Source organism: Pseudophryne corroboree, chromosome 7, assembly GCF_028390025.1.
Source record: "Pseudophryne corroboree isolate aPseCor3 chromosome 7, aPseCor3.hap2, whole genome shotgun sequence".
Lineage (NCBI taxonomy): Eukaryota > Metazoa > Chordata > Amphibia > Anura > Myobatrachidae > Pseudophryne > Pseudophryne corroboree.
In genome coordinates this window covers 23,464,198-23,480,616 of record NC_086450.1, presented here as the reverse complement: position 1 = coordinate 23,480,616, position 16,419 = coordinate 23,464,198, and positions in this window count along the sequence as shown.

Below are 16,419 nucleotides of genomic sequence, written 5' to 3'. Positions count from 1 at the left end.
ACCTTGGATCTCTCTTTCCGGCAGACACAAGTCTGCTGGGGTTGAAAGACCTGCTGGTGAGAAAATTGTCAAGTCAAGCGGAACGCGACCTGTCAACATCTCCTCCTTCACATTCTCCCGCACTGGGGGTGCGAGGAAAAGGCTCAGAATTCCGAGCCCACCCGCTGGCGGTGATGCAGGGCAGTCTGGAGCGACTGCTGATGCTGACATCTGGTCCGGACTGAAGGACCTGACAACGATTACGGATACGGACATGTCGTCTACTGGCACTGCATATGATTCTCTCCCCATTGAAAGAATGGTGGAGGATTATATGAGTGACCGCATCCAAGTAGGCACGTCACACAGTCCGTACTTATACTGGCAGGAAAAAGAGGCAATTTGGAGGCCCTTGCACAAACTGGCTTTATTCTACCTAAGTTGCCCTCCCACAAGTGTGTACTCCGAAAGAGTGTTTAGTGCCGCCGCTCACCTTGTCAGCAATCGACGTACGAGGTTACATCCAGAAAATGTGGAGAAGATGATGTTCATTAAAATGAATTATAATCAATTCCTCCGCGGAGACATTGACCAGCAGCAATTGCCTCCACAAAGTACACAGGGAGCTGAGATGGTGGATTCCAGTGGGGACGAATTGATAATCTGTGAGGAGGGGGATGTACACGGTGATATATCGGAGGATGATGATGAGGTGGACATCTTGCCTCTGTAGAGCCAGTTTGTGCAAGGAGAGATTAATTGCTTCTTTTTTGGGGGGGGGGGTCCAAACCAACCCGTCATATCAGTCACAGTCGTGTGGCAGACCCTGTCACTGAAATGATGGGTTGGTTAAAGTGTGCATGTCCTGTTTTGTTTATACAACATAAGGGTGGGTGGGAGGGCCCAAGGACAATTCCATCTTGCACCTCTTTTTTCTTTTATTTTTCTTTGCGTCATGTGCTGTTTGGGGAGTGTTTTTTGGAAGGGCCATCCTGCGTGACACTGCAGTGCCACTCCTAGATGGGCCCGGTGTTTGTGTCGGCCACTAGGGTCGCTTATCTTACTCACACAGTCAGCTACCTCATTGCGCCTCTTTTTTTCTTTGCGTCATGTGCTGTTTGGGGAGGGTTTTTTGGAAGGGACATCCTGCGTGACACTGCAGTGCCACTCCTAGATGGGCCCGGTGTTTGTGTCGGCCACTAGGGTCGCTTATCTTACTCACACAGTCAGCTACCTCATTGCGCCTCTTTTTTTCTTTGCGTCATGTGCTGTTTGGGGAGGGTTTTTTGGAAGGGACATCCTGCGTGACACTGCAGTGCCACTCCTAGATGGGCCCGGTGTTTGTGTCGGTCACTAGGGTCGCTTATCTTACTCACACAGTCAGCTACCTCATTGCGCCTCTTTTTTTCTTTGCGTCATGTGCTGTTTGGGGAGGGTTTTTTGGAAGGGGCATCCTGCGTGACACTGCAGTGCCACTCCTAGATGGGCCCGGTGTTTGTGTCGGCCACTAGGGTCGCTTATCTTACTCACACAGTCAGCTACCTCATTGCGCCTCTTTTTTTCTTTGCGTCATGTGCTGTTTGGGGAGGGTTTTTTGGAAGGGACATCCTGCGTGACACTGCAGTGCCACTCCTAGATGGGCCCGGTGTTTGTGTCGGCCACTAGGGTCGCTTATCTTACTCACACAGTCAGCTACCTCATTGCGCCTCTTTTTTTCTTTGCGTCATGTGCTGTTTGGGGAGGGTTTTTTGGAAGGGACATCCTGCGTGACACTGCAGTGCCACTCCTAGATGGGCCCGGTGTTTGTGTCGGCCACTAGGGTCGCTTATCTTACTCACACAGCTACCTCATTGCGCCTCTCTTTTTCTTTGCGTCATGTGCTGTTTGGGGAGGGTTTTTTGGAAGGGACATCCTGCGTGACACTGCAGTGCCACTCCTAGATGGGCCCGGTGTTTGTGTCGGCCACTAGGGTCGCTTATCTTACTCACACAGCGACCTCGGTGCAAATTTTAGGACTAAAAATAATATTGTGAGGTGTGAGGTATTCAGAATAGACTGAAAATGAGTGGAAATTATGGTTTTTGAGGTTAATAATACTTTGGGGTCAAAATGACCCCCAAATTCTATGATTTAAGCTGTTTTTTAGGGTTTTTTGAAAAAAACACCCGAATCCAAAACACACCCGAATCCGACAAAAAAAATTCGGTGAGGTTTTGCCAAAACGCGGTCGAACCCAAAACACGGCCGCGGAACCGAACCCAAAACCAAAACACAAAACCCGAAAAATTTCCGGCGCTCATCTCTAGTGTTTTTATTGCTTCTCAGGGCGCCCCCCCCCCCAGCGCCCTGCACCCTCAGTGACCGGAGTGTGAAGTGTGTGTGAGGAGCAATGGCGCACAGCTGCAGTGCTGTGCGCTACCTTGGTGAAGACTGATGTCTTCTGCCGCCGATTTTCCGGACCTCTTCTTGCTTCTGGCTCTGTAAGGGGGACGGCGGCGCGGCTCCGGGACCGAACACCAAGGCTGGGCCTGCGGTCGATCCCTCTGGAGCTAATGGTGTCCAGTAGCCTAAGAAGCCCAAGCTGGCTGCAAGCAGGCAGGTTCGCTTCTTCTCCCCTTAGTCCCTCGCTGCAGTGAGCCTGTTGCCAGCAGGTCTCACTGAAAATAAAAAAACCTAATTTCTATACTTTCTTTCTAAAGGCTCAGGAGAGCCCCTAGTGTGCATCCAACCTCGGCCGGGCACAAAATCTAACTGAGGCTTGGAGGAGGGTCATAGTGGGAGGAGCCAGTGCACACCAGGTAGTCATAAATCTTTCTAGAGTGCCCAGCCTCCTTCGGAGCCCGCTATTCCCCATGGTCCTTACGGAGTTCCCAGCATCCACTAGGACGTCAGAGAAATAGTATTACTGGTCACCCCTGTTGAAACCTATGGGGGCTGCATAGGGGAGAATTTAGGGGTCATGGCGCCCCTAGGCACAACAGTAATGGCCAGGCTCGGACTGGTCCATAGGGGTACAGGGGAAAGCACCGGTGGGCCCCACTGTCTGGGGGCCAACCCTCTCAGTTATACATTATGAATATGTTATATTATACTGCACAGGACTATGGTTTATTTTCTACAGTGCATTCCTTCCTGTCATTAATCCGGAACATTATCATGCATGCACTAGCAATATTTACTATATATATATTATTTATCAAGGGGCCCAGACCATGCACTAATGGTTAGCCAAGCCTCTAAGAATTGGCCCCTACCACCTCCTTTCCGCAGTCAGACACTGGTAATGGCTGCCTCCCTCTCTCTCATTTTATTATGTTCATTGATTGGTTAGAAGCCCTCATTTGATGTAGGCAATTTAATCTAATAATAAAAAGCTATGAACTATGACATTTGGTTTTATTATTTATGCAAACAGTATTTACTAAGTAGGACAGTTTACGTGGGCAGTCCTACCCATTTATACTCCACCCACGACGCTGTACAGTAGAGTGGGTGTATTTTGCAGTTACTGGTAAATTTTGGTCTGATAGTACTAAACAAGCATCCAAGTGCTGCCCCCCTGCCACCTGCCGCCCCTAGGCCTGTGCCTCATGTGAGTAGTGGGAAATTCACCACCGGGGCTGCATCCAGAAGAGAAAACTCAGTCTCACTGCTGCTTTCTATTCTATAAATAGAGAGAAGAGAGTAAACGTCTTTTCTGCAGGTAAAATTTTTTCACAGTACATAAAGCAATATTTCCCCCTGTCCATTGGGCGGCAGCCTGTCCTCTGTACATAGTTATACTTCTGGTGGAATGCACACCAAAATAAATGGTGTCGTTTCAGTAAACTTAGTGCATATGCTGCAAGTGACAACATATGAACACAACGTAATAGACTCATTTTAAAAGACAATTATAGGTTCATCCGTATCTTTGTCTTTACTGAACCTCAGGTATGTTCTTAGACTTCTGAAACAGTCCCTTCATCCGGGTAGAATAATATGTAACAAAGAGAAAAGGTTTATAGTGTATTATATAAAATGGATTTTATTTAGCCCCTCCCCCCAAAAAATGAAACATAAACCCAGTAAAAGTGTGCATCAAAGAAGAACTAAAACATGTTAACTTTTAATTAAACAAGTGAATGATCATGGACTGTAAAGGGGGAGGTGCCTAAAGTACCGATGTGTTTCAACCCCCTGATGAAGTCATTCTGGATAGATACGTTCTATGGGGACTGCATTTGCTGGTGTAAAGAGAGGAATACAACAGATTCCTTGTTAAATAGCCCCGATGCCCCATAATGCCGCAATTCCCCGAGAACAGATGTTGCCGGAGCATTAAAACCATGTTTGCCATTAATAAATATTCTGAATAATGTGACACTCTTTCCAGCCTGATGCATGAAAGGGTGCGGGATCGCACGTATATAATTCAATATTAAACAGATTCCATGCATGAAACATCTCTATTGCAGGATTTAAATCCCAAAATACAAATTTGAATAAAAATGATAAAATCTAAGGGATATATTGAGAAAGGTTCGGCAACCCAAGCAGGCACCAACCAGAGGCACCCCTACAAGTGCAGCCACCAACCCATGCAGGCACAAACCCGAGGCAACCCTGCAAGAGTAGGCACCAACCCAAGCAGGCACCAACTGGCGGCACCCCTGCAAGTGCAGCCACCAACCCTAGCAGGTACCAACCTGAGGCATCCCTGCAAGAATAGGCACCAACCCAAGCAGGCACCAACCCAGGCACCCCCGCAATTGAAGCCACCAACCCTAGCAGGCACCGACCCGAGGCACCCCTGCAAGAGTAGGCACCAACACAAGCAGGCACCAACCGAAGGCACCCCTGCAAGAGCAGCCACCAACCCGAGGAGGCACCCCTACAAGTGCAACCACCAACCCAAGCAGGCACCAACCCGAGACACCCCTGCAAGAGTAAGCACCAACCCAAACAGGCACCAACCGGAGGCACCCCTGCAAGTGCAGCCACCAACCGGAGGAGGCACCCCTACAAGTGCAACCACCAACCCAAGCAGGCACCAACCCAAGGCACCCCTGCAAGAGTAGGCACCAACCCAAGCAGGCACCAACCTGAGGCACCCCTGCAAGAGCAGCCACCAACCCCAGCAGGCACCAACTCGAGGAACCCCTGCAAGAGTAGGCACCAACCCAAGCAGCACCAACTGGAGGCACCCCTGCAAGTACAGCCACCAACCCAAGTAGACACAAACCCGAGGTACCCCTGCAAGAATAGGCACCAACCCAAGCAGGCAATAACCAAAGGCACCCCTGCAAGAGCAGCCACCACCCGAGCAGGCACCAACCCGAGACACCCCTGCAAGAGTAGGCACCAACCCAAACAGGCACCAACCCGAGGCACCCCTGCAAGAGCAGCCACCAACCTGAGCAGGTACCACCCGAGGCACCCCTGCAAGAATAGGCACCAACCCAAGCAGCACCAACCCGAGGGCACCGCTACAAGAGCAGCCACCAACCCGAGCAGACACCACCCGAGGCACCCCTGCAAGAGCAGCCACCAACCCGAGCAGGCACCAACCTGTGGCACCCCTGCAAGAGCAGCCACCAACCTGAGCAGGCACCAACCCGAGGCACCCCTGCAAGAGCAGCCACCAACCCGAGCAGACACCAACCTGTGGCACCTCTGCAAGAGCAGCCACCAACCTGAGCAGGCACCAACCCGAGGCACCCCTGCAAGAGCAGCCACCAACCCGAGCAGGCACCAACCCGAGGCACCCCTGCAAGAGTCTCACGGTTCCCCAGGCTACCTAGGCACACAGTTTGGGAACCACTGCCCTATACACTTATATATGCGACAAAACAATGGGGCAGGACCCGAAAAGAGGGCAACGGTGGCAATAAATAGTTTGCAGCAACAACATACAGTACGAGCCATTTGTCAGAGATTGGGGTTTGCTGAGTAACGAACACTGGCAAATAAACATATATGATAAAGAGACCCGTGTTGTTCTCTCTCAGTGCTGCGAGCTTACGCTGAGACTGTACACATCGAGAGTGATCAGTTTCAGTGTGATGAGAATCCCAGCTGCACCCAGCAAATGACTCTAATATTGCAGATCATCATGCAAATACATTGCTGACTTAAGGTAATGTTACATTAAGTGTTGTACGGGTAAATGCAATATCTAACGCTAGTTAAGGTAATCAGAAATCACTTCAATACTGAAAGAAGTTCCCACATAAAGGGAAGCCTCCACTCTTGTGCAAACAGAAGTAAGATGTACGTAGCTCCTGATCACTGTATATCTAGATTATAGAAGATCTAGGGAGAGATTAGGGAGATTTTATCAAACTTGAGGTTTTTTTTTTTTTTTTTTTTTTTTTGCTCGCTAGAGTTTTTTTTTCAGTCTGAGATCAGATAGTCGCCGCCCACAGGGAAGTGTATTTTTGCTTTGCAAAGTGTGCGATCGCATGTGCAGCCGAGCGGTACAAAAAAGTTTTGTGCAGTTTCTGAGTAGCTCAGAACTTACTCAGCCCTTGCGATCACTTCAGCCTGTCCGGGACCAGAACTGACGTCAGACACCCGCCCTGCAACGCTTAGGTACGCCTGCGTTTTTCCAACCACTCCCAGAAAATGGTCAGTTGCCACCCACAAACGCCCTCTTCCTGTCACTCTTCTTGCAATCGGCTGTGCGAAAGGAATCTTCGTAAAACCCATCGCACAGCAACGATCCGCTTTGTACCTGTGGGACGTGCCTGCACATTGCGGTGCATACGCATGCGCAGTTCTGACCTGATCGCAGCGGGGTTGGTGGCTGCTCTTGCAGGGGTGCCTCAGGTTGGTGCCTGCTTGGGTTGGTGCCTACTCTTGCAGGGGTGCCTCGGGTTGGTGCCTGCTTGGGTTGGTGGTTGCACTTGTAGGGGTGCCTCCTCGGGTTGGTGGCTGCACTTGCAGGGGTGCCTCCGGTTGGTGCCTGTTTGGGTTGGTGCTTACTCTTGCAGGGGTGTCTCGGGTTGGTGCCTGCTTGGGTTGGTGGTTGCACTTGTAGGGGTGCCTCCTCGGGTTGGTGGCTGCTCTTGCAGGGGTGCCTTCGGTTGGTGCCTGCTTGTGTTGGTGCCTACGGGCGGTGCCTCGGGGCGTGCGCTAGGGTTGGTGGCTTCAATTGCGGGGGTGCCTTGGGTTGGGCTGCTTGGTGGGTGCCTCTTGGCTGGTGCCTCAGGGATGCTCAGTGGTAGGCTGGCTGGTGCACTTGCAGGGGTGCCGCCAGTTGGTGCCTGCCTGCTTGGGTTGGTGCCTACTCTTGCAGGGTTGCCTCGGGTTTGTGCCTGCATGGGTTGGTGGCTGCACTTGTAGGGGTGCCTCTGGTTGGTGCCTGCTTGGGTTGGTGGCTGCACTTTCAGGGGTGCCTCCAGTTGGTGCCTGCTTGGGTTGGTCCTACTCTTGCAGGGGTGCCTCGGGTTGGTGCCTGCTCGGGTTGGTGGCTGCTCTTGCAGGGGTGCCTCTGGTTGATGTCTGCTTGGGTTGGTGCCTACTCTTGCAGGGGTGCCTCGGGTTGGTGCCTGCTTGGGTTGGTGGCTGCACTTGCAGGGGTGCCTCCAGTTGGTGCCTGCTTGGGTTGGTGCCTACTTTTGCAGGGGTGCCTCGGGTTTGTGCCTGCTTGGGTTAGTGGCTGCACTTGCAGGGGTGCCTCCGGTTGGTGCCTGCTTGGGTTGGTGCCTACTCTTGCAGGTGTGTCTCGGGTTGGTGCCTGCTCGGGTTGGTGGCTGCTCTTGCAGGGGTGCCTTCGGTTGGTGCCTGCTTGGGTTGGTGCCTACTCTTGCAGGGGTGCCTCGGCTTGGTGCCTGCTAGGGTTGATGGCTGCACTTGCAGGGGTGCCTCTGGTTGGTGCCTGCTTGGGTTGGTGCCTACTCTTGCAGGGGTGTCTCAGGTTGGTGCCTGCTCGGGTTGGTGGCTGCAATTGCAGGGGTGCCTCCGGTTGGTTCCTGCCTCCGGTTGGTGCCTACTCTTGCAGGGGTGCCTTGGGTTGGTGGTCCAGGACCAAATAAAATTATTTATTGTCAAAGTGATAGGCAAAACCAGAGCTGGTGGCAATCAATAAAGTGGAGAATCAGAAGCACAGCTGTACACCACACCATTATTGACCATAAGGATGACAGGTAGGGACAAATTACTTAATTTAATTTTTCCCCCCAAAATGTATCAATAAAACCTTTTATCCTAGGGGTGCAATGATAAAATGCTGATACTCTAGGGAGCAGTGATTTAAGAATGATTGGGAACCACTGCTATAGTTGATGCTTGTGACATCAATACTGAAAGGAATCTGGTTCAGGAAGACATGAGATTAGTGAAATAGTGTTCCGCTGAGACAGCAGGAAATTAATTATACAGACAAGCAAAATGCAGTCACCAAAATTCTAACACTGCACAGATATACACCTAGAAAATTCTCTGGGTGCCGATTACTATTCCCAACCAAACTGTGACAAAAGACTAAAAATAATATACAATAGTGTACGAGGCGTTAGATATACCTGTGCAGTACAGTCATGCACAGACTCCAGCATAGTGGCTGAGAACAGCTTTTATCACTGTTTTGTTTTACTTAGAAATGAAAGGGAGCGGGCAGATGTTTTTTATTTACTGTCGCACTGGTGCAACTTTTTCATTTTCAATTTATAAAAGCCCGAAGTGTAGGTGCAAAGTGATCCGTTTTCTTTGGGAAAGTGGCAGTCCATGAAATTGTAAGAACATTTCCTAGATACAAACCTACTGGGATACAAGTAGTGCCGGCTATATAAAGGTTGTGGAGTCTAATGTGGACCCCAATTCTCCCCAGGGAAACCTTACAGAAGGATGGGCAATACTGTATGGAGCCCACATGCCCCCAGACATCACCTCATTATGAGGTGATGGATGGGGATTACTGTGTGGAGCCCACGTGCCCCCAGATATCACCTCATTATGAGGTGATGGATGGGGATTACTGTGTGGAGCCCACGTGCCCCCAGATATCACCTCATTATGAGGTGATGGATGGGGATTACTGTGTGGAGCCCACGTGCCCCCAGATATCACCTCATTATGAGGTGAGGGGTGGGGATTACTGTGTGGAGCCCACGTGCCCCCAGACATCACCTCATTATGAGGTGATGGGTGGGGATTACTGTATGGAGCCCACGTGCCCCCAGATATCACCTCATTACGAGGTGATGGGTAGGGATTACTGTATGGAGCCCATGTGTCCCCAGATATCACCTCATTATGAGGCAGCTGAATATATGGAAAAACAAGGCAAGGTTGGTGTATGCAGAGTAGGCTCAGAATCAGGGGCATGGGGTTAGGTTCCCAGAACGGCACTTTGCAGACAGTAGCGCTACTGCTCCTTTGCACTCTCTGGGCATGCACCCTGCTTGCGGTAGGTCTGCCTAAGGATGCTACTTCCTGATGCCGGCGGCCCTGCTCCCTCGGCGTGACATCATGACATCACATGTTCGGGGCAGGAGTGGCAGTTGACGGCACAGAGGCCCCCTATGGCACTGGCTTAGAAACAACAAATGAGAACAACCTGTTGCTTTGGCATCAGAGATTGGCCTCAGAAGGTTTACAAATGATTGTTGGCAGAGGTGGGCTGAGAGCGGACTGGGCCTGAGTCTAATCTCCATGTGGGGCCATTTTCCCAGGGATTTCTGTGGCACCAATGGTTTGGTAATTATTGTCTGTGCGTTCTGGGTATGCGGTGTGGGCCCATGAACCCTGCATACATTATAGACACGCCCATGGATGCAGAGCTCGCCCTAACCAATATGATGCCCTAGGAAAGATTTTGTCTGGAGCCCCCTAGCACCACCGCTAGTTCCGCCTCTGACCCTGCACCCCTTTCCCAGCACCATCACCCCTCACCCATAGCAGTCCTCATTTTGATGTTCCTACCCCCTGTATTTTAAATAGGAACAGTGCCCACATTTGGCGCACAGCCCAAAAAGGGGTGTGTTCTTGCTGTGGAGGGGCATGGTCACATCTAGTACCCCCAATTCAAATTACGCCACACAGTAGTGCAACTTTATTCACATTTTATCAGGCGATAGTGTCTCTTATTCACATTACATCACACAGTAGTACCATTCTACCTTATATACGTTACTCCTCACAGTAGTGCCCTTTATTCACATTGCATCACACTGAATTGCTCCTTATTCACATTACACCACACCGTATTGCTCTTTATTCACATTAGACCACACAATAGTGCCCTTTCTATACATTACACCACACAGTAGAGCACCGTATACACATAATGCCACACATTACTAATGCTTTTATACACATAATACCACACAGTAATGCTCCTTACACATATGACACACATTATTAATGTTCTTATACACATGACACACATAATGCCTCTTACACATATGCCAAAAACTACTGCACAACCAGCCCACCTGTACACAGCACTCACACAGCTGCTAACACTGTGACCTCTGCCTCTTCTAGTATACAGATGTGTCCTCATACATCTGGCCTCAATAAGCCATGCAGAAGAGATGCCTGGCGTGTGTCAGCTGGTAGGTCTAGGCCAGCTCTGTTAACATTGGGCAGAAAATGTAGAAAATGCATCTTATTTGCATTGCTATGTGACTACGATACACAAGCAGCTTCTGCTGATTAAAATGATATGCGGCATGCCTATATTCTGTGTGGAACTGTGACTGTATCTGCATACGAAATGCGAGGTTACAGCGATTTCCAGGAATACACTGTAACGTAGTATTTCATATGCAGATACAGCCGCAGTCACACACAGAATATAGGCATGCCGCATATCATTTTAATCAGCAGAAGCTGCTTGTGCCCCTAGGCATTCCAAATACCCTAGGCATCTGTCTAGTTTGCCTATGCCTAGGGCCGGCTATGCATGGATGTTGGAACTCAGCAGCCATTTGGAGATATAATTAAGATGCTTTGGCCACTTAGCTGCTTATGATTGACAAGTGGGACTTGTCCTAAGCAATGCTTGGGATCAAGTGGGGGGGAGGAAACTTCGCTAAATGTCCCACCCAGTGAGTTGCTGTCTCTTAGACCCAGGAGGGGGCGGGGTTTGATAATGTAATCACACTGGGATTGCAATGACGTCATGCGGAAAAGCACTGTTTTGATGGGCACCTGTGTGCACAGGGGCATTGCCGAAACAGGAGAGAACCTTCCTCACACTGCAAGCTCACAATTCTATAGAATGTCATTGTATGCTTTAGCATTACACTGGAAATAAGGGGCCTGGGGCAAACCATGAGAAACAGCCCCAGGCCATTATACCGTTATCACAAAACTTTATAGTTGCCATTTGCCAGTATAGTTGCCACACTGATTAAAGGGAAAGTGCGGTGTCATTCCACGGAAAACATTTCCACTGCACCAGATTCCAACGGAGGTGCACTTTGCGCCACTTACACCTACCCCGTACTACTACTATAGGGGCACAAGATGCCACTGAATTTGGCATCCACATACACACGACTCAGAACAGCAAGTAACTCTGGGTACACGCCTAAGATGGTTAATTTGTCTTGCAGTGTTGGCCCCCAGAAACACAGATTTAGGGGCCGTGTGACTCTGTAGCATGCATATGTTCACAAAGAAGGTTATTCACATGCGCCGCTAGATGCGGAAGCATTTGAGTTGCGCACGTCTCATACCCCTAATGAATGCTGGAAACAGAAATGGCATATGCTAGATACAGTATGTTCCTGATCCTGTGTGCCTTCATTTTTTACATGCAATGTGTATATTCCCATCCTAGCACATAACGTCCATTATTTACAGTGAAAGGATTATAGATCCTGAACTCAGGACGGGAGCACAGTTGTGTGAATGGGACACTACCGTACGCTACGGCATTAGTTTACATACATAAATGTATCCATTGACACCCTCTACAATTCTGCTTACCCTGGACATTTCCAAACATAAGTATTTTAGCCATCTGCAGCTAGAAGTGTTCTGCCTTTTGGGAATGTTAATAGTAATTTAAAACTATGGAATGCAAATCCAGCAATATTCCAGCTGCCCGTTTCCTTACTACCCAGGTGTTCCCGACATTCTGCTAATATGGAGCAAGCATTTCACCTTCCATGCTCCTTACCGCAATTAAAGGGCTGCTGCGGCTATGGACAGAGATAATAATCATTTGACAGGACGGGGGTTAACCCCCGGTACCCCCCAGCACACCAAACTATACTGGTAACATGATTTGAAAACCAATATATAATAGAAATCCAGAGGTCTTAGTTACATATATCTGCAGAAATATTTGCAAAGCCACCAGGCCCACGACAAGGATCCTCTGATGCTGGTGGTCCTAATCTTAATACTACAGTATATCTGGGCCCGGGGTGCAGCACCCCACAAACCAGAGCAGGCCAGCCACCCCAGGACAGCACAGGTGAGAGGGTAAAGTGTTAGTATGTGTTAAAGGGAAAGCAAACTCTATATGTAAAAAGTGATACACTAGTGACGCTGTAATTCAAAGACCTAAAGGATTAATAAAAGTGTTAAAAAAGGTGCTAAATAAATATTATAGTGCGCTACCCCACAGCAGCCAGCCGCTCCAATCCAGAGGTAACCCCACCCCAGACCCATCCTCAGTACTACTACTACTACTAATACTAACAATAATAACAGCCCTTCCGGGTCATATAATATAATACCACATGATAATGGCACCTAACAGATATATCCAAATTGAGAGCCACCCCTAGGATCTCCATATGGCACTGTAAGAACCAGCATGCCCTCCAAACACTGGTCCCACCTATGCCTCTCATACTAGCAAAACAGAATGCAAGATATGAGCAACTTGCATTCTGTTTTGCTAATAAACACATATATTGGTAGATGCTCAATTAGCTTAGTGATATCATTCAGGTGCTCGAAAGGGAGGGGTATTTCTAAGCAAGAAAAAAAGCCATTTGTTTCCCCCAGCACCCTGAATCATAACCGTAACCAGATATAAATTCCACATGATAATAGAATTCAGAGATCTTCGTTACACATATTTGCGCAAATGTGTGAATAAGCCCCAAAGCCGCATCAAGGCGTCTCTGTATATTTGGGGTCCCTAGCGCTATATCTAGGTGCATGGTGTGGCACCCCAAAACACCAGCATAAGCCAGAAAGCCCAGCATAGCATACCAGTGAAAAAACGATAGTGTTAATAAATTAATATTTAGGAAGCCGAAGCTATAGAGAAAGTGATACAAAATGAAATGCAATTAAAATAGAGAAATAGTGTTAAAAAATTAATAAGTGAAAAGTGTTAATAGAATGTAAAGGTATGCCACACTAAGGCCATCCAGCTCAGCCAGTCCAGAGGCACCACACCTCACACCTCCATTACCGCAATCTGGGTCTAAGATTAACCAGCAAGGAGCCACATGATAATGGCTCCTTACTACAATATGTCTAAGCTAAGAGCTACCTACCTTGGAGCAACCCCATAATGCTCCCTGTGGCATGTCAGGGCCTGCACCTCCTCCTAATGCAGGAACCTCTCTGCCTCTCACAACAAACACATATATTGGTAGATGCTCAATTAGCTTAGTGATATCATTCAGGTGCTCGAAAGGGAGGGGTATTTCTAAGCAAGAAAAAATCATTTGCTGTTTCCTCCGCTGGTGATATTTGGTTATTTGCAAGTGCAGATTTGTTTCCTAAACTCACTGAAAATGACCGAGTACAGTAGCAGCAATTCTTCTACATTATTCCAAATACTACATACATTGCAGATGCCAGATTGTAAGTACGATTTCAGCGCCTGATTTAGAGATGTATGCTAATGCATTACAGCTGAAAATCTATACGATAATATGCAGATGTCGCTGCCGCCTGGATTTGTATTGAAACGCCACTTATTATATGGGTATGTAAATATATAACATTGCAACAGACATATTGGGCCTGATGCTATTCACACATAGGGGCAGATGCACTAAGGCTTGGAGAGTGATAAAGTGGAGAGAAAGTACCAACCAATAAGCTCCAACTAATAAGTTCCTATCAGTGCCAGGATGTCAGTCACTAAGCTCCGCCCCAAAATTGTGATTCGCAGGTCTGCGGTGAGAAAGTGGGGCTAAATTATTTAGTCCCGCCCCCTCCATACGACACCACAGTTACATCATGTATAGTCTCCTCATCCTGCCCCCTTTGCTAGGAAGTGAAGGGGTGGGGAAGATGCTGCCACTCTTCCGTGGGTGCGGGGGGTCTACCCGAAAAAAGGGAGTCTCCTGCAACTTGCGGAGAACCAGGTAAGTATGCGGTATTGTATAATATTTGGCATACTGCAGCAATGGAAAATATCACTTATTATCTCCACGATAGGGGACATATGTTCGACCAAGTGCGGGCTCCGTGGCTCTCCTACAAGGACACCCCTCACCCTTGACCCCTATACCTACCTCCTTCACTGGACCCATGCGCCACAGGGAGTGTCCTCTTCCTCGCCTTACCCCTTCTTGCTCTATTACCACCATGCATAGGTCCTCTTCTTCATCTCTATAATCATGAGACTTTCTGCGTATCACATGATTCTTCTCAAGTTGCTCTGTTTTCGCAAGTAGTCCTGTTCACACCCCTTACCCCTCCATTGCCCCTATTACATTTTTTTATTTACACTGGTAAATGTGACCAATTGTTCATACCTACATTCATGTGTTCAGCTTTTCTACTGTCATGAGCTCTTTAAAAGAAAAAAAAAGTTTAAAAAAAAAAAAAGTTAAAAGAAAAAAAGGTGGTGCACATTTTGCTCCCATGGTAGACCATTTAGCTTCTACTGGAATGGTCATATCTATATCATATTAAAAATTATTGATCTGCTGTGGTGTCTTATTTTCACTTGAATGTTTCATCTAGATGAGATTAATAAAAATACCGACACAGCCAGGGGCGGATCCAGAAGAAAATGATAGGGGGGGCACCATGGAAGGGGCAAGTACATTTGCGTGCGGCTTCGGTGCATGTGAGGTGGCGCTTCTTATACAATGCCCACAGTTGTAGCGCTCATTATGCAATGTCCACTGTACTGGTAGTGCCCCTTATATAGACCCCATAGTAGTGGTGTCCCTTATGCAATGCCCGTATTGCCCCCAGTAGTAATGTTGCCTGTAGTAATGCCCCCAGTCATTATGCCCCCAGTGGTAATGCCCCTGCAGTTATGACCCCAGTAGTTTAGCCACCAGTAGTAATGCCCCCCTATAGTTTGCCCTATTGTAGTTTAGCCCCTGTAGTTATGCCCCCCTTATAGTTTAGCCACCAGTAGTAATGCCCCCCTGTAGTTTGCCCCATTGCAGTTTAGCCCCTGTAGTTATGCCCCCTTTATAGTTTAGCCTCCAGTAGTAATGCCCCCAATAGTTTGGCCCCTGTAGCTATGCCCCCAGTAGTTTGGCTCCCCCTGTAGTTTAGCCCCCAAGTAGTAATGCCCCTGTAGTTTAGCCCCCAAGTAGTAATGCCCCCAATAGTTTGGCCCCTGTAGTTATGCCCCCAGTAGTTTGGCTCCCCCTGTAGTTTAGCCCCCAAGTAGTAATGCCCCTGTAGTTTAGCCCCCAAGTAGTAATGCCCCCTGTAGGTGCCCCCCAGTAATAATGCCCCCAGTAGCTGCCCCCCCCAGTAATAATGCCCCCAGTAGCTGCCCCCCCAGTAGTGATGCCCCCAGTTATAATGCCCCCAGTAGTAATGCCCCCCCTCAGTAGTAATGCCCCTTGTTGATGCCCCCCCCCAGTAGTAATGCCTCTTGTTGGTGCCCCCCCCAGTAGTAATGTCCCCCCGTAGTTTCCCCCAGGAGATGCCCCCGCTGCATTAAGGAAGAAAAAAACATAATACTTACCGAGCCCCGTTCCCGCGCCGCTGCAGTCCTCCTTCTGGCTGGCGTCCTCTCCTCAGTACTATGAAAGAGACGTCATGACTGACGTCTCTCCCATAGCGCACGGCGCAGTGACAGCGCCGGAAGCCGGAGCTCAGTACTGAGCTCCTGCCTCCGGCTACCGCTGTGCAGGGAGACGGGCGCCCGCTGGTAACACAATCTCAACGGGCGCCCATCATCTCCCTGTGCGGCGCCGACGCCGCACGGGGGGGGATGGGGGACGGGGGGGAAGCCACAAATGACAGGGGGGGCACGGGCCCGAGTGCCCCCCCCCTGGATCCGCCACTGGACACAGCAGATAAAAACACAATGAAAAGAGGATGAATCAACACTTAGAAGATTTTCAAAACAGAACAGGTGAAACACTCTCATGACAGAGGATTACAGATATCAACCATAAATGCTTCATCTGAATGCTTCAGCCAAAAACTGAACACACAATGTAACGGATTCTGAGTCGCAGAAGACGCAGAAGTTGACCGTGACTTTTTGCTGGTCACATGGCTGCAACTTCATGCAAATACCGTTACGTCGCTATGCCCTGAAGTTCCTCT